The sequence below is a fragment of the Plecotus auritus genome (genome assembly GCF_963455305.1).
Source record: "Plecotus auritus genome assembly, chromosome: 12".
In the NCBI taxonomy this organism is placed as follows: Eukaryota; Metazoa; Chordata; class Mammalia; order Chiroptera; family Vespertilionidae; genus Plecotus; species Plecotus auritus.
Genome location: NC_137778.1, coordinates 26223984 through 26240233, shown reverse-complemented (window position 1 = coordinate 26240233; position 16250 = coordinate 26223984). Strand labels below are relative to the sequence as shown.

The 16250-nt window shown below is 42.5% G+C and overlaps 1 pseudogene across 1 annotated transcript; it reads right to left on the bottom strand.

Moving 5' to 3' along the window:
- Positions 1-7294: 7294 nt before the first annotated feature.
- On the bottom strand, positions 7295-8135 carry LOC308237555 (SAGA-associated factor 29-like; annotated as a pseudogene). Its single transcript has one exon. The product of its transcript is annotated as an SAGA-associated factor 29-like (transcript).
- Between the last annotated feature and the right edge of the window lie 8115 nt (positions 8136-16250).

Sequence of the window (16250 nt, the reverse complement as noted above, 5' to 3'; positions counted from 1 at the left end):
CAAAGTCTTGGTGTAGTTAAGCCTTGATTGCTGTTGGTACACTGGGAGGAATTGACCTCCAGGCCAATTGGCTGTGAGGACCCGCTGTGTCTATAATGGAAGAACTGCTGAGCTGGAGACACGCTTATGGTGCAGGACTTGTTTCAGTGGGGCTTTGGTGCTCACTGAGTCTGCCTCTTGAATGTGTCACTTATGGATGTGAGGAGTTGAAATCTGGTGTCTCACTCTGACCACTAGGTACACTGGCTTCTGGATCTCCAATGGGGTGCAGGTCAGCTACTGTCTGAGGCCACCCAGTAGGCGCTACAGCGAGAACTATAGTTTTCTCCTCTTTGCTTGGGGTTTGGAGGTTTTGGAGCTGTCTGACCCTGGCTGCAAGTTTGCTAGGTTAAGCTGCAATAGGGCAGACCATTCATATGCTAAAACCGCTGCTTGGAGCTTGGGTGGGTTTGTAGGTTGTGCGGGGCGGGGTCTCAGGGCGTCACTAGGCTAGGGCGTGGCAAACAGCGATGGCTGCCAGAAGTCGGCTCTGTGTCTCCGACCGGGTCTCCGCCTCCCGCGCCCCAGCACAGTAAACAATTATTCCTGCACGCAGCCCTGCAAGCAAGCCTCCCTCACTTTCCGGCCCCACGGCAGACAGTCCAGCTTCTCCCCATAGGAGTTTGGGTCCCCTGCGTCTCCCCAGAAACTGGAGTTCGGAGTAATCAGGAGCTTATCTCCCTTCAGGTTGAAAACAGCAGTGCTACCAATTCGCGCGTCTCCGTACCTCAGCTTTTCCGCGCTTGTGCACCCCTCAATGCTGTTTGCTCTTTCCTTCTAGTTGTAGAACTTCCACTCAGCCAGCTTTCCCGTGGTTCTGGGTGATAGACGTTTTGTCTTTTAGTTGTAGTTTTGAAATTGTTGTGCGAGGCAGCAGTTTAGGGGTTTACCTATGCTGCCATCTTGGATCCTCCGAGAGTTCTTGTAAACTATGAAGAATTATACAGATGAAGTGGCTTGCTGCACGTCATTACTACCTCTTAATAAATAAATCCTCCTGGCTACATAGATTATCAGCTTAGACTGTCAGCATTCTCTGCATAGTAAAGTAATGCCTATCACTTACACTATCTGCCCCTTTATTTTGATTTGGGCTTTCATCTGAATTGATTGTTGTTTTCTGTTTGTGAGAGCTAGCCACTCCTAATGAGCAAGTCTTTTTGTTCTTGTTTCTAGTTTCTGAGGGGTGACTTCCTATCTCTTTGAACAAATTGCCAAAGTGTAGTTTTTTTATACAACACAATCTCTGTTTCAAGTCAGTGTTACAAACGTATGCATCATATCTAGTAAAAACCTGTTTGAATATTTTCACTTGACGGAATAATAGACAGGTCTACTTGCTTTGTTCTACAGACATTATTTTTAGACATTGTTGAATCATCATCATAACTACTATTTTTGAGTTCCAAGCATATGACTTTGTACCATGAACTCTTACATAGTTTACGTACATTTATTTTTTTCTTAGTCATTAAAATAAACCTGGAAAGTGAGGGTTTTGTATTGATAAGGACAGGATCAATGAAGATGTAATAACAAATTGCCCCTCAAATCTCAGTAGTTTAGCAAAACAAACATTTATCAACCGGTCACACAAAGTCCAGGGCCGGTCAGGGAGGATTCTTCATTTTATGAGGCCATCATCTTGACTTGTGCCTGGGTCTTAATATACAAAGGTGACTGGATGATGACATTGAGAGGTCAATGCCATTAAAAGTTTATTGTTAGTTGCAGTTCCCCTTTAAAAGAGAGGCACAGCAGACCATGCAGAGCCACATGGGGAAGTACCAGAGTTGGTTGGGAGGCAGAAACAGGAGCAAGGGCCAGTCCAGAGCCTCTATTGTGTTGCCCTTATGGAAGGTAAAGCAGGGTGGGGGAAACAGCTTAGTACTGGCTACTTTGAATAGTGTTGGTGGGCTCTGGACTGCAGGGTGGTACCTGGCTCTGGGTCATTTAGGGCAGAGGAAATATTGGCTTGGTAAGAGAAAATTAGAAAAAGAAGTGGTTGGTGGTATGGACTTGGGATTGGTTGGAGGGTTTATAATGTGATTTTTGTGCATTCAGGAAAGTTGGATCACAGGGGAGATATAAACAACTTTGTCCATTAGTTTGGTTCTGGATTAGTTTGGCTCTGGATTAGTTTGGTTAATGGATGCCACATAGACAAATATGGGATCTAAGAAAACACAGAACACATCACAACACATGGCCTTGAGTTTGCCATAACAGAAGAAGAGAGAGCCAGAGGTCCACAAGGGATGCTTTTAAAGGTGGAATTTCCCTGTCCGCAGCCTAGTTTAATGGCCCCAAGATCACTGCTTGTAAGGCTGAGAAATGCAATCTTCTGTTGATTGGGAAGAGGAAAATAAGGTAGGATTTGGTGCACACATATACTATTTCTCTCATACTATAATTACCTCCAACTTACAAAAGATAAACTGAGGGTCTGGCAAATTGTGAGTTTTCTAAAGTGCTCATCTTCCAAAAAGAAGAGCCAGTCAGGACTTGAATGCGGGCTTTCCAAAGTCATCATCTTTCCCTGCTTCATAAGACCTCAGAATTGAATAACCTTGACCATGATAGATAAAACAGGCCGACTGATCATATTTTGCATGTTTATAATTGAGAAGGCACCTGGGTATAACAAGTGTAGAAGCTATAACATAGTTGAACTAAGAATTAAGGAACCAGCTGGGTCTCAGTCTGCCATTCAGAGCTTGAATATAAAGGAAAGTAAATACCTGACTTTCAGTTGCGTGATGAAATTTTGAAGATCGACAACCAGGATTTAATCCTCCTAGTAAATGACATTTGGCAACGACCTTCAATTTTTTTCTCTGAAGAGAGAGATAGGAAGAGTACAGGATTATCACTAGCAGGTACTTTTTGGTGAAGTAGACTGCTAAGAGGCTGCCCACCATGCCAGAGTCACCACACCACATTCTGACCAGTGCTACCTTGATAATAACACTGGAGAGTCTCTTCAGCATTGCTGATGGTGAGGTCAGGATGGGTACAGTCCAACATACTGGTGCAGAAAGTCCCCAGTTTTCACCACAATGAGTTCCTAGAAATTATGTCATAAAACATATGAAGAAGACCACAGTTTGTCAAATAAATAATGCTGTATCTCAGATACAGGTTGTCCTGCTGATCAAGAACTAAATATCAATTAAGTCAAACATATAACTAGAAGATTTTGAAAACAAGATAATCTGATTTAAAAATAGAAATGTCACATTCTACATTTTATAAAGAGAACCCAAATTAGAGTTCACATTGAATCCGAAGAGGATTGCTGTAGAGGTTACAGTGTGGCTATAGCATCTAAATTATATCTCTACTGTTGTATACATTTTATACAAAGCAATCTGCCCTCTATGACATTACCAATATTAAGTATTCATTTTCAGAATTATTCTGTGGATCTATTGAGTAGAGGGAGAGGTATACTGTGGAAATGTGGGGTGATCTACAATAGGAAAATGACAAGGATTGGCCCTGGACTTAAAGCCAGCTCAACAAAGATTGTTAAATTTCTCTCTTGGCTTGGCAACAATTTATTTAAGACATATCTTACTTTTATTAGTATGCCCCATTTCCCAAATAAATCATAACAAATGCCTTGCTGACTAAAATATTTTGGTATTAAAATTCCATCTGCCAATGATCCAGCAATTCCACTCCTACATATGTACCCAAGAGAAAGGAAAATATATGTCCTTGAAAAAAATGTGTTTATGAATATTCATATTAGCATGATTTATAATAGTAAAAAAATGGAAATAAATCAAATGTCCATCAACTGATGAGTGGATAACCAAAATGTGGTATAACCATATAATGCAATATTATTTGGCCATTAAAAGGAATAAGTACTGATTCACATTACAACATGAACGAACCTTGAAGATTTTACACTAAGTGAAAGAAACCAGACCCAAAGGACTGCATATTGTATTATTCCATTTACATGAGGAATTCAGAATAGGCAAATCTATGGAGACAGAAAGCTGATTAGTGGTTGCCAGGACCTGGGAGGTGGGGTAGAGATAGAGGTGATGGCTAAGACATGTAGAGCTTCTTTGTGGGGCGATGAACATGACCTGAAATTTATTGGAGTAATGGTTGCTCAATAAAGTGAGCCACTGAATTTTATACTTCAAACTAGAGGCCCGATGCACGAAATTCCTGCAAGAGTAGGCCTTTGCAGCCCCGGCTGCCTCGGCCCTCACTACTAGCCCCAGCTTTGTCTGGAAGGTCATCTAGACGGTCATTCCGCTTTTCAGCCGTTTAGTCGATTTGCATATTATGCTTTTATTATTAAAGATGAGTGAATATATGGTACATAGGTTATATTTCAGTAAACTGTTTTAAAAACAACAACAAAATCCCATCTGCCAGACAGTTCACTACCTTAAGAAACAGTACAAAAGTCATTTAAATATTGTATGTTCTGATTTCAGGAACAACAACAAATAAGACCTTTGTAACAACATTTCTTGCACTATAGTGTCAGGAAGGTAAAATAAATAAATAAATTACAGAGCCCCAGATCATCTGGAGTTTAAAGTATTGTTGAGGAAGTAAGAATTATATCAAAGAACTCTTAGAGAAATTGTACTTATTATCCTTATGCCTTTTGTATTTTGGCTGTCATTGTTAGGTCAGAATTTTTTCCCCCACTATGATGTACTTTTTGGTATATTAATCCCACAGATATTTTTAATCTAGATACTGTCATATAAAGGATACCACTGTTTCAGCCTCTGTCTTTTCTCAGAATGTCATGATCCAGAGGAATAAAGGTTAATGCTGGGACCATAGCTTTCAGAGGGACCACGGATGCTAAAAAGGGCTTTGTGACAAGGCTCCAGAGACCCCGACTCATTTGGGCATGACTATTCATGGGCTCTGCTGACCTGAGCAAGTCATTTATCTTTGACCTATAGTTTGCTTCTTTTAGAAAATGAGGGAGCTGGATTCTCTCAGGCTTCTTCCAATTCTATATCCTAGTCACCTTGTGTCAGATGTCGATCTAGGTCGTTTTAGAAAGCACTATCCCATTTGTGTTGCTTTTAAGGAAACAAAATGAATGCATTTTGAAAGAGAAACTAATTTCCTAGTTTGTTACATAAATAATGTACATTTTCCATGGTGATCTGAAACCCTAAGGTTTATGGTGAACAGTTACTACCTCACCTCCTATTTGCATGTGTGTGAGTAAGTCATACAAGTAGCTGCAAAGTGCAACTTCTCTCTACTCCCAGAAAGTACTGGATTACATTATTTTCCTATTGTACTACATTTATTTATAATAGTAAGAAGAAGAAAATTAATAATGAAACTTGAATCACCCATAATGTTCCTGGTTTCCATATACCTTATTATTGAAGACTCATTTATTTATCTTTTGCCATCTGTTGGCATTTGATCAAAAACCAAAAGGTACAAAAATGAGTCATGGCTTTATGAGTCTTTCTCTCTGTGCCCTTCACCTTTATGGCTGTGAGTGAGAGAGAAGGTGTGTCATACCCAAACCCACTGAGAGCCAGTAACAGGAAATGAAGAGAGCTCCTCAAAGCCCCAGCAAAGAATGTGTATTTGTTGTGGTGACTAGCTTGGAAAATGAAAGTTCGATGCTGTTTTTCTGTGATAATTATATTGATTTTTCTAATGTTATACTCCTCCAGAGAAGAGGAAAAGCCAGAAGCAGAGAGAATTTTGTATAGCACACATTCCCTGAGACAATTAGTATGCCATGTACTCTTGTGAATGTTGGTTTTTAGTGCCATTGAACAAAACACTGTTATGGGTTGAATGTTTTTGTGTTTCCTCCAAAATTCATATGTTGAAGTTCTAAACCCCAGTGGAGGTGGGTCTTTGGGAGATGGTTAGGTTCAGGTTAGGTCACGAGGATGGGACCCTCGTGATGCAATTAGTGCCCTTATAAGAAGAGGAAATGAGATTCTCTCCATGTGTACACAACAAGGAAAGGCCCTGTGAGCACACAGCAAGAAGGTGGCTGTCTGCAAGCCAAGAAGAGGGCCTTCTAAGAACAGAATCTGCCAGTACCTTGATCTTGGACTTCCAACATCCAGAAATGGGAGAAATAAAACTCTGTAGTGTAAGCCACCCAGTCTATGGTATTTGTTATAGCAGCTACTAAAAATGATGTTTGCTGTTTGTGAATGAGCTGCTCTGGCATCTTAAATTTCCCAGGATATATAGACCCAAAGTAAACAATATTACTTTCTTTTCTGGGACTGGTATAAACATATTATCGCTGTTCTTGCCATTCATCTGCTGTGCTGAAATAATCTGCTAGCAACTGAGCTAAGACAGACACCTTGAATGGAGCATACCTGTCACAAAGGGGAGATCAGGGGACTTCCCCCTGTAAGGGTGGCTCTAACCTACAACAGCTGACAAGACTTCTCTGATGGAACCAGGGAGCAGTCCCACAGCACATGCAAATAGTATCACAAAAGCATTTTTAAAATCTTGAATCCTAGTTATCCAAATTTGGTAGGAAAACTAGTGTAATCCCTTTTTATAGATGAAGAGGCAAGAAGATTAATGACTTCCAAAGTCCCACAGCCATTAACAGAGTTTGTACCTTGATCTAGTGAAGTTAAATTTGGTATTTTTCCCCAAAAATGTTATTTTGAATAGGTCAGATAATAGTTTCATATCTGTTTAAGAATTTGAAATACTGATTTGTGGTATATTTTTAAGTGAAGAGATACTGTCAAAGAAAATTAGTGTTATACAGTACATATTTTTTATTACCTACAGAGTTTTTTTTTTTTGTTTTGTTTTTTTTTAGGAACTGTCTTTGTGTTTTATTGTGATAAGAAGACAACATGAAATCTACCCTCTTATATTTTCTTTCTAAAAATTTATTGATTTTTAGAGAAAGGGAGAGAGAGAAACATTGAAGTGAGAGCAAAAACATCATTGGCTGTCTCCTGCACGCCCCCTGCTAAAACCCAGGCATGTGCCCTGACCGGGAGTTGAACTGGCAACCTTTTTGTGCACACAGGATGATACCCAACCAACCTGAGCCACACTGGCCAGGGCTACCCTCCTACATTTTCAAGTACACAGTATGGTATTGTCACTATGTTGAACAGCTGATCTCTGGAACTCATTCTTTTTTTTTTTTTTTTTTTTTAAGGGGAAGAACAATTATTTCATCACATAATGTTTTGTTGCATGCCCCCTTGAGGTGGCAGGAGACTGCCAGCCTGCATCACTTTTTCTTGGGCTCCTTACAAGCCACCACGTACTTCTGGGCCACATTGAGGGGAGAGGAGTAACCATCTGCATAGGAAGTGTCTTCAAACAGGACCGAATAGTCATCCTGGGGCAGTTGTGGGGGTGTGGATCAGGGCATGGTAGAAGCAGGAGGTCTGGGGATACAGGGCCAGCACAAGCTGCTCCTTCTGGAATAAGGCTTCGGGTTCGTCTCAGGGTTGGCCTTCCACTGGGGCAGTGGGATGATGTGCCCCTGGCTCAGGGTGTGTCTCTCTTTGCCTTCTTCATCAATGTCATCGACCTCATACTTGGTGGCATGGCTATTACTGACCACCTCTGCCAGGATCCACTGCTCATCCCCATCCTTGGCCTTGACCTGGGCAGCCACCTTGTCTCCAGGTTTGGCCACGTAGTCCCCAGAGGCCGGAATGGCCCCGCAGAGTGGGGGCGGCTTGTTACCAGGCTTCCCGATCCACAGCGGCAGGGTCATCAGCACCCCTCTGCGCATGGTCTTCTGAGGGGGCTCTGAGTCATTGTACAGGTCCGCAATCTTGGCCATGATCCGCCTCTCTTCCAACAGAGACTTGATTTCCGCAATCTTATCTAGGGCTTTCCAGAGGATGTTGCACTCAGCCTCTGCATTGGCTTTGGCAGTTGTAGAGAGGCCACGCAGCTTTGTCCGGTAATAGGGAGAGATCTTGTTCTCTGTCTGCATCTGCTCATGGGTCTTCTAAGTTGTGCTCACTCCGTGAACGCTCTTCCTGTGTTTGTTTGATCAGCCGATGGAGCTCTGTGAGAAGTTCTGCGACGCGGGAATCAGCCAACATGAGGGCCATGGTACATATGGCACCGATCCCCAGGCGGGGGTGGGGTGGGGGGAGATAAGCATGGCATGCTGGAAATTTCGAGGGAGGGTGTAGGCGTGTCCCTCGAATGCTTTTCAAAGTCTGTAGATAATAACTCGCTTGAGTTTGAAGATTCGAGGCACCTCAAGAACCATGCTTTTATCCTTTTAAGAGCTGAGTCGTAGCGTAGAGCTGGAACTCATTCTTCTGGCATAACTGAAATTGCACAGCAACTCTCCACTTCTTCTCCCCCAGCGCCTGGCAAACACCATCTTACTCTCTGTTTCTATGAGTTTGACTATTTTAGATACTTCACATAAGTGGATTCAGCAGTATTTGTTCGTTTGTGACTGGCTTATTTCACTAAGCATAATGTCCTCCAGGTTCATTCATATTGTCAGATATGGCAGGATTTCCTTCTTTTTTATGACTGGAAGGGTGGGCATCTGGGCGGTGCTCCAGGACTCAGGGCCATCCTGCGTTTACACCAGCCATGCGGGGCGGGACTCCGGGACTCAGGGCGGTCCCATGGCGCGGGGGGCGGGGTGAGTAGGGGTCTCATGCACGACGGGTCACTAGTATATATCATAAAAGTGTAATATGCAAATCGTCCAAACGGCAGAACAGCAGAACAACAGTCCAGACGACCACACTATGACACACACTGGCACCAGGCCAGCCAAGGTGGGTGTGATGTGATTGGTCGAGGGGCCCCGCCATCACCGCACCATCGTCCTGCAGAGGGAGGCCCAGGCCACTGGTGGCAGGGTGATCAATTGTGGGGGATCCGTGATTGCCCCAAAGAGGGAGGCCTAGGCTATTGCTCAGGGTGTTTTCCCTCCTAAAATGCAATCTCCTTCCCTGGCCACTCATCTGCATCCTTCCCACCCATCAAGTCTCGGCCAAGTCATATTTGAAGCTGTAGAGGCACTAAGCTGCTGGCTGTCCATTATCCTCCTGTATGAAACCCTTGGCATTGCATTTGCCCCCTGGTCACTGTGGCCCTGCCACTTCTGGTCAAACGCTCCAACCTTGGACAAGTCCTGGCTGTCCCCGGGGCAATCCCCCCCGCCTGGAACTGATGTGGTTTGAACTCCCACACAGAGTTGCTGTTCTGCCCCACTTTGGATTTTACTGTAACTCGCTTAGCAGCCGAGGCGCTGAAGGTTCATATAACGCGGCTGTGGGTTTGCTTTTAATCATGTTCAAAGTGTTCCAAAACTGTTTAGCATTTCCTGCCCCTGAAAATAGGCTTGTTGAACTCTTTTTTTTTTTTGGTTATTGCCTGCTCTTCTGGCTTCACTCACAAAGGTCCTTGTTTCTTGTGAGCACCTATGATGTTCTAGGTGTCATATCTTTGTTTCCCTTACCTGATGCTGCCACTCCCTCAAGCCCCCAAGTCTCCTGTCTTTCTCCCTTTTGTCATCACTGTACCATTTTCCCTCTAGCATTCAGATCTTGGCATCATCCCTTCTATTATTTAAGTATCAAGGCGACCCACTTTCTGTAGTCTTGTAAATGGCCGTGGGACACATGAACACTGGAGGCAGCTGATGAAGTTCATGGGGGAATTCCTGAGAAGAGTGAGGGGTCTGTGCCAGGCAGGTGAGGCCATGTGAGCAGGGCATGGCTGTGGGAATGTCATGGGAAATTAAGGACTCATAGAGAGGAGGGCTCATGTTGGGAAGATGTGGAAGATCAGACTGGATATAGGGTTGGAAGGACAGTCCTACTATATCTAGACAAATTCTAGAGGGTCTTGAATGTGCAGCTACTGAGTTTTAGATCTTATTACCTAGGTGCTTGGAAGTTCAATGTCATCTATGTATTCAGAACATTCATTTTGGGGTGGTATGAGTCATAAATGGCAGAGAAGGAAATACATGAGAGGGAGACTCCAGTCCCCCACCCTCCCACCCTCTTTGCTTGAGCAGAAGATGATCCCCAAGGACTTTTCTCAGACCCTCACTCCTGACAGTTCCAGCTGCCTTCCTCTTCCCTCTTCACCTATATTTCTAGAATTTAAACTTTGTATTATTGTTTACATACTAATTTTTCTCTAACCTGTTTCTCTTATGTAATTCCTTAGTCTTCAATTTTGGTTAATTTGTAAACCCATTTATTTTTTACTTTTAAATATTTTACCTCAATGGAATGTTTTAACTCTAAATCTCTCATAGCTTTTTCTCCTACATTTTAAGCTTCTTATGTTATTCAGTTTTGGCTTTTTAAAATTTATAAGATACATTATTTATTTATATTTTTAATCCTCACCCAATAATATGTTTCCATTGATTTTCAGAGAGAGAAAAAGGGAGGGAAGGAGGGATGGAGGGAGGGAGGGAGGGAAGGAGGGAGGGAGAAAGAGAGAGAGAGAGAGAGAGAGAGAGAGAGAGAGAGAGAGAGGGAGAGAGAGAGAGAGAGAGAGATCAATTGGTTGCCTCTAGCACATGCCCCAAACTTGGATCGAACCTGCAACCTAGGTATGTGTCCTGATCAGATATTGAACCCACCGCCTTGTTGGTGTATGGGATGACATTTCAACCAGCTGATCCACCCAGCCAGGACCATATTTTTATTTTTAAAATCAACTTAGTAACAAGGTCTTTTGTAAGAGGGGTTTTTGAGGGTACTGCCTTTTAAGTTTAATTCTTATAGCTATTTTTGTTGTGACATTAATTTTGTTTGCAGGTTCAGGCTTTTTGGACTTTTTTTTCAAATTTTAATAATTTTTCTCACTTTAAGTTTTAATGGTTTTTGTCAGACTTTGATGTTCTTATTGCTCTCACTTTTATCCTAATTCATTTATTTATTCTCTCTTTTCTCATAAGCCCTACTATGTGTACAGCATCTTTGGTTTTGATATTGTTCACTCCTTTTGTGAGTAAATATAAGTCTTAAAAATCTAAGCCTTCTGATATTCATAGTTATATGTTATGGATAAAAATAAAATAGGAAAACACAGATGATGAGTAGAGGGAGAATCTGCCTATGAGGTGACCTTTAAATAAAGGCCTAAATACAATGATAGAATCAGCCATATAGGTATCTGGTGTAAGAAGCTTTGAATAGCATGTGCCAAGGCCCTGAGGTAGGAGGTCATCTGGTGATCTCAAAGAACTGCAAGGAGACAGAGTCTGGAGGGAGAACAACAACAGGAGAGTAGTATTCCATAAGGCCAGAGAGGAGTGGTGGGCGTAGTAGTCCTTGTAGGAACTTTGCATGAGATTCGTAAGCCCTACGTTAGAGAAGGGAGATGCTCTGATTTATGTTTGTACAGGGGTACTTCAGTTGCTCTTTTGAAAACAGACGTAAAAGGTCAAGGAAAGAAGAAGGAGGCAATTAAAATAACCTGGGCAAGAGGGCACTCAGGTCCACAAGGGCCTGGTTCAGGTTCCTCTCCAAGGCCAGGGTGGCTTCCCTGGTGCCCTGAGTTCTGCCCACTCACCTTGGGGAGGCCTCTGCACGTCCTGGGGGAGAGTGCGGCCACCGCGCTGGGTTTGCAACTTTAAGAGACGCTCAGAGCCCTTGTGCTTCTTCACCAACGCAAGGAAGAAGCGGCCCACACCCTCTAGAGCCACATCGCCTAGAGAGAGAAAACAAGAAACGTTTATCTCTACAAGCTGATTAAATCTAAAATAACCTGGGCAAGACACCAGGGTACAGCTGGGTTAGGGTGGAGACCATGAGGGTGGTGAGAAGTAGTAAGATTCTTAATACAGAATTTGATGATGTATTGAATGTGGGGTCTGAGAGAGAAGTTAAGGAACCAGAAAGACACAATTGCCCAATTCTGAAATGGAGCAGATTGGAGTAGCAGAGGGTCAGATTTGGTCATATTAGTTTGCAACACTTGACAGACATCCAGTCTGAGATGCAACTAAGTAGCTGCAGTTTGGCAATCCAGTTTCATTTAAAATGTAAATTTGTATGTGTGAATCTTTACCATAGAAGTGGTATTGAAAACCATGACACTGGATGAAATCACCTAGGACAGTGCTTTTCAAACTTTCTGGACCACAGGCGGCAGTAAGAAATGCATGTCACAATACAATGTGGCAGACACACACACACACACACACGGATTCAAAAGTTTCATGAAACAAACTTGATCATTACCACATAGGTTGTACTCTGCCATTTTCAATTGTATATTTTTTTTATCTCATTAAAAACACTGGTCATGATCCTCTAGATTGATTTTACAATCCACTAATGGGTTGCACCCACATTTTGAAAGGCCCTGACTTAGGAAATGAATATAAGCAGGGAGGTGAAGAGGTTTGAGGACTGAGTACTGGTACCCAACTAAGGTTTAGAGCAGCAATTTTCAACCTTTTTCATCTCACAGCACACATAAACTAATTACTAAAATTCTGCAGCACAACAAAAAATGTATTTTCTGCCCATCTGACAAAAAATAGGTATAATTTTGATAAATATCACATGATCTCACTCATTTATGGAAAATAATGAACAATATAAACTGATGAACAAAAACAGATCCAGAGACAGAGAAGCATCTTTCAGACTGTCAAACCTCAGAGGGAAGGTAGGGGATGGTGGGGGTAAGGGGGAGAGATCAACCAAAGGACTTGTATGCATGCATATAAGCCTAACCAATGGACACAGACAACGGGGGGGGGGGGGGGCGTGAGGGCATGGGGGGGGTTGGGGGGCAATGGGGCTAGAAGGACATATATGTAACACCTTAATCAATAAAAAAATTAATTAATTAAAAAATAGGTATAATTTTGATTCATTCACACAGAATGGCTATTGTGTTGGCTGTTCTCATTTTTTTCTTTATTTGACAGTCTCAGGGAAAAGAGGTCAGTGTCCCTGACTAAATAGTCAGGTATTTCATGTTTTAAAAATTCTTTCAGCACTCCTGTTGAAAATTGCTGGTTTAAAGTTCAGAAAATGAGGAGCCAACACAGGAGTTGAGAAGGCATGGTCAGGAAAGTGGGTGGAGAACCAGTTATCTTGAACACCTTGAGGTCTGTATGCCTGCCCCCTCACCCCACCCCTGGCCCAACCCTGGAGTCCTCTCCTATCTCACCTCTCCTGGCTACTCTCCTCTCTCTACCACTTCATTCCATGGATGATCATGGATCCATCCCCTTCATTGGCCAAAAGCTACTGTGTTTACTAGTAATTGACTTCTGTTGTATATTTGGGCCTAGCACAGTGGATTACTGCACAATGCAAGAATAAGGTATAACTCACTATTACATAGTTCCTTGACAGCCTGCAGCATAGCAAATTTCTCACCAGCCTTTTTTCTTGTTTCAGCCTAGACCTCAGACCACAACTTCTCTCGGTCCGCCTACCCCCTCTTTTCTCAGGCCTTGTTTTTGCCTCTTTTTCCATGAGTCCCACTGGGAGAGAATGCCAAAATTCTGTTTGTCTGTTAAACGGAGAAATTCGGCTGTCCTTGGAGCCATTTTCTCTTCCAGACTAAACATGGGGTGTATTTTTACGTAAGTAAAGGTTTATTAGAATGTTTCTCCAAACAAATAAGTCTCCCCTTACACCCCCATGCCCCCCACCCCCAGGTTATTCTGCACTTCTCTTAAGGAAACCAACCTGAATGCTTGTAACTTTCAAGAACACCATTTTCCCTACTTCTGGCTTCATATGTGTATTGCTCTGTACCATAAGTACTTTTCTGGTCATTGTACCCCAAGAATGAAATTTAAAAAAAGTCCTAGCCTTACAGCAGTTTGATGGATTGCCACTATTGATGATAATAATGCCATTTCTATGGTATTTTGTCATTTTAATTTTGAAGTTAATTATGCAACTTTATTTTAGTATCAAAATGAGGGTATAAACTAAGTGTACTGATAACCAAATATGGAAAAATACACTTTACTAAAATGCAAACCCATTTAAAACTTTAAAAATTTAATGTAATAGTTAATAAATTAGATTTATTAAAAGCAGGAAATCTGACAAATCTGACATGCTGTCAACATTAAATTAAGGAAACATAAGTTTGTTGTCAGAGATACAACTTTCAGGACTATAATAAAGAAAGTTGTTATTAAAAGTTTCTTGTAAGCCCTGGCCAGTGTGACTCAGTAGGTTGGAGTGTTGTCCAGTAGACAGAAAGGTTGCCAGTTCAATTCCCAGTCATGGCACATACCTAGGTTGTGGGTTAGATCCCTGGCCAGGGGGGTGTATGGGAAGCAACCTATTGATGTTTCTCTTATATATGGATGTTTCTTTCTCTCCCTCTCCCCCCCATCCTTTTCCCCTCTCTCTAAAATCAGTAAAACATAACCTCCTGTGAGGATTTAAAAAATCATTTCATAAATGATTATATGACTAGGGGCCTGGTGCATGAAATTTGTGCACGGGGGGGCGGGGGTGTCCCTCAGCCCAGCCTGCACCCTCTAAAATCTGGGATCCCTCTCATAATCCAGGACTGCTGGCTCCCAACCGCTCGCCTGTCTGCCTTCCTGATTTCCCCTAACTGCTTTTGCCTGCCAGCCTGATCACCCCCTAACCACTCCCCTGCCAGCCTGATTGATGCCTAACTGCTCCCCTGCCAGCCCGATTGCCCCTAACTTCCCTCCCCTGCGGGCCTGGTCACCCCTAACTGCCCTCCCCTGCCAACATGGTCACCCCTAACTGTCCTCCACTGCAGGCCTGGTCACCCCCAACTGCCCTCCCCTGCTGGCCCGGTCACCCCTAACTGCCCTTCCTTGCCAGCCTGGTCACCCCAACTGCCCTCCCCTGCAGGCCTGGGTCCCCCCAAACTGTCTTCCCCTGCCAGCCTGGTCACCCCCAACTGCCCTCTTCTGCCGGCCCAGTCACCCCTAACTGCCCTCCCCTGCAGGCCTGATCACCCCCAACTGCCCTCCCTTGCAGGCCTGGTCCCTCCCAACTGCCTTCCCCTGCTGGCCATCTTGTGGCGGCTATCTTGTGTCCACATGGGGGCAGCCATCTTGTGTGTTGGAGTGATGGTCAATTTGCATATTACTCTTTTATTAGATAGGATTATGTTATCATAGAGCTTGTGCCAAAGGAATCAGTAATTAGACAGTACATTGTGAAATAAAGTCATAGGCTGGGCCTTTAGTTTGTACATCTAAGGTAATTTCCACATGGTTTGAGTCTAAGGTTGCATCAGCATAAAAAAAGTAAAGTGATTGGGGAAAATGTTCTTGTTTAGAATAGGGGTTGGTCTGGCTTGCTGCCTGTTTTGTAAATTAAGGTTTATTTACACACAGGCACAGCACTTATTTAGTATTGTTTACAGTTGTTTATAATAGCAGAGTTGAGCAATTTCAACAGAAACTATATGGCCCACCCTCCGCCCCTCAAGACTTAAATATTTACTGCTCTGCCTACTGGCTTTGCTTTAGAAGGTCAAAGGCTGTTGCTACCACAATTTTCAGTCTTATCATTAGATTTTTTCCCAGATACAGATATGAAAATTAATTCTGATCTTATTATGATATTTTGATGATAGAAATATAATTATGAAAGTCTTCAATTTGATGTTCTTTCAGGTATGATAAATGAACAATATGTATGGTATTATTTTTATTTTTCCATAAAGTGGCATACTTGGGAAGCTATTTTGGAAAACCATTGAGACACAAAATATATGCATTTTAAAAACCCTTTTTGTAAAAAGCTGGAAACTAATAGTAACTACTAGGTATAACTGAATGAGATATATTTTCAGTATTTTTTAAAAAAATATATTTTATTGATTTTTTTACAGAGAGGAAGGCAGAGGGAGAGAGAGTTAGAAACATTGATGAGAGATAAACATTGATCAGCTGCCTCCTGCACACCCTCTACTGGGGACGTGCCCGCAACCAAGGTACATGCCCTTGACCGGAATCCAACCTGGGACCTTTCAGTCCACAGGCTGACGCTCTATCCACTGAGCCAAACCAGTCAGGGCTATTTTCAGTAATTTAGTTTACATATTTTGATATTCTGTTTGACAAGTAAGTTATAATTAAATATTCATGTTTCAATGCTACAAGAGGAGACATCAAAGTAATTATGCAATGATTTGTCAAAGGGTAGGCAAATAAGTTTATTCTATTCCAATACAAGATATCTGAGATTAATGCCAGA